The 2,837-nt window shown below is 38.7% G+C and overlaps 1 pseudogene; it reads right to left on the bottom strand.

Annotated features, from left to right (window-relative positions):
- Positions 1-771: 771 nt before the first annotated feature.
- Positions 772-2,601, bottom strand: LOC149175738 (benzyl alcohol O-benzoyltransferase pseudogene; annotated as a pseudogene).
- Positions 2,602-2,837: the final 236 nt, after the last annotated feature.

Below are 2,837 nucleotides of genomic sequence, written 5' to 3'. Positions count from 1 at the left end.
TTATATAAAATGTTTAAAACTCGGAACATTCTATCCCCAAAAAAATTAATATATCGTTTTCAATTCCATCCTGTTAACGGTGTACAACCATGTTACCTTACATATCGAAATTATTGTTTTTCACTGTAGATAACTATACCTATCATTTATGTATTCTTTAATTGTTTTACATTAAAAATATTTCTCTATCTTTTTTAATATTAATATTTTTAAAATAATAATTATAATGGAAAGATAAATGGATAAATAGCTTTATAATAAAAATCATTATGATGAAATGTTAAAACATGAGCATTCTATCTTAAGGAAAAAATAATAAAATAAATAAAAAAGTATTTTATCTTCTTTATTCCATCTTCTTAACTTGACAAGTATATTAACTTACATATTGAGATTATTGTTGTCCATTGTCTTAAATCTGCTGCAACATCATCCAAGTACTTCTCCTTCACTATCCTAGTTCCAAACATGGACCCTTGAGTGTCCCAATCGAAGCTAAGAAGAGGGTAAAGGAGGGATGGTGGGGGGTTTCCGATATCAGCCAGAGATTAGGGAAGGCCAACGTGAATCACTATCCCCCTAATTGCTTGAAAAATATTGTTAAATACTTTCACTATAGGTTAAGATATCTAGACTATTGTTCCACTCGTTCACTTATTTCATTACATCTCGCCCACATTGACTTTTACGACCAAACTTGTCTGAGAAACAGACCAGTAAACCATTACACTTTTGGATTGCAATGACAGCAGTGCAAGTTTCAGTATGAAGTCACCTCTGTATTCTCTTTGTGTGTGAACGAAGATCCGCGTGGTTGGCAGTCCAGTTTATGGCGTTATTTATACTTTCTTCAAAAATTTCCATGGCAACGGAGGGCAGGCAAACCGGAACAGCAATTCCGTGAAAGTCTTTTACTAAAGGAGTGGACAAATTCGACAGTTCAGGCGCTACTCCTGAGGGAGAACCTGCAAACACTGCTTTCCCCCACCCAAAATCCGCTTTGGCATATTCAACTTTGAGCAAGTCCGTAATAATATAAGAACCTCGAATTACAAAGTGTGGGTGCCCCTTCACTTCCATGAAATCTATCATAGATCGCATGTATTCTTCGTTGACCCTTCTCTTGGCTTCATTTATTAATTTCGCAGCGAAAGACAGCGGTTGATTAGTCAGATCCCAGGCTTTTGCCTTAGCGTGGCCGGAAAATATTACATTGCCATAGTAACCATCCGGGAGAGGCAGTCGAAATCGAGAACGGCAATTAATAGGAAACAACAATCTGGAGTCTTGATCGGCTGGGAGATTCAGAGCCTTTGTTCGCGATTGCCACAAGCAGGCAGATAACGCTTCAAATGTCGTGCATTTGCCGCTGCTTTCTATCTGTCGTTTTAAGGCTTCAATTTCTCTTGAACCAAAGAAGAAGCATTTCACGTTCATTTCTTCTGGAGGCGCAAAAAGTTGCCCATATTCATCTTGAGCTGCATGGTGATATTCATGGTGGGGGAATTTCACACTAGGCTTTGCTCTGGGTCGCAAGATTTCTCTATTCCAAACTGGAGGAACTGTGGGACTCTCTGCCCCTCTCGCTATTTCGCCTAGAGCTTTTAGAAATTGGGTGATTCCAACGCCATCGCTCATGCAGTGGTTGGATCGCAAACCTAATACAAAGCCTCCACATCTTAGACGCGTTACCTGGAAATGTTGACAGTGTAAAACACGTTATATTACCCTCCAGAACTATATACTGTAAATTTTATTTCCCCAATTATGTTGTCTTTGAAACGAGCAAAAGGATTAATAACTTCGAGGGATTCCCTCATATTTTAGGTAAACTTCTTAAATCTGAATCACATATTTGATGCTTCAATCAATTAAATTAACCCTGGAATTCATTCAAATATATTGCTATGAATCCATTCATTAAAATATGGGACAATCAACTTTACGATTTACCATCCACCTGAACTTACATGGATAGTGATTCGAGCCATAGGTGGGGAAGCCAACTCATACTTCCCCACAACTAAAGCTCGAGTGCACAAATAAGTTAAAGATGAGACACCTACGAGGATTACAAACCTGAATCAAAAGAACTGGAGAGTCTGTAATGTTTTCTGATCCCGGAACATTATTTATAAATTCATCTCCACGAGGAATAGGTGGATAGAGATCTCCAAACTCTTCCAAAGAAATGTCGGCTTCGGCTTCTACAAAAAGAACACCTTCGCCAGTGCAGTCCGTAGTAAGCTTGCCGTTATCTGCATCTCTCAATTTGCCCGCAAAAGGATAATAATGGACCAAAACCTTGGATAGGGCCTCTTTCATAATTTTCACGGGATCCTTCTCATTCTTCTTGTTAGAGGAGTCGCTGCGATAAAATAGAAGCTTGGGAAGATGATACCTCAGTCCCAATTGATCGTCCACGTTGGAAAGATAGAAGGATTGGCGGGGTGTAGGGCGATCTGGGGTGACCATTAGAGGTGGCTGTCTGGTGATGTTGAAAATGGGAGCAGTCTTTGGAACGGCAGAGATGACAGAAGAGGAAGAACCCGCGAATCGGGCTGCTGCCTGTCTCACAGTCGTCCATCTGAGAACGCCCATGGAAGGAGGTTACTGCTAGAGTATTTTAGTTCGCAATGATGATGAAACTCTAAGGGCTAAACAAATTACTTAAATCGGAGCTCACTCTTTGGGAAGATTAATAAGGTAGGTTTTCACCAGAGGTTTTCATAAATATTAATTATCATTATGCATATCATTGCATTGCTTTAATTTTTTTTTTAATTTAATTAAAATATAGTGATATAATTATTGTATCGTTTTACTTTCTTTCATCC

The sequence above is a fragment of the Pinus tabuliformis genome, chromosome 4_1 (genome assembly GCF_031772625.1).
Source record: "Pinus tabuliformis cultivar Carrire ecotype Pingquan chromosome 4_1, CPIR1, whole genome shotgun sequence".
NCBI lineage: Eukaryota > Viridiplantae > Streptophyta > Pinopsida > Pinales > Pinaceae > Pinus > Pinus tabuliformis.
The sequence above is the reverse complement of the archived record's forward strand: the minus strand, read 5'-3'. Positions and strand labels throughout refer to the sequence as shown.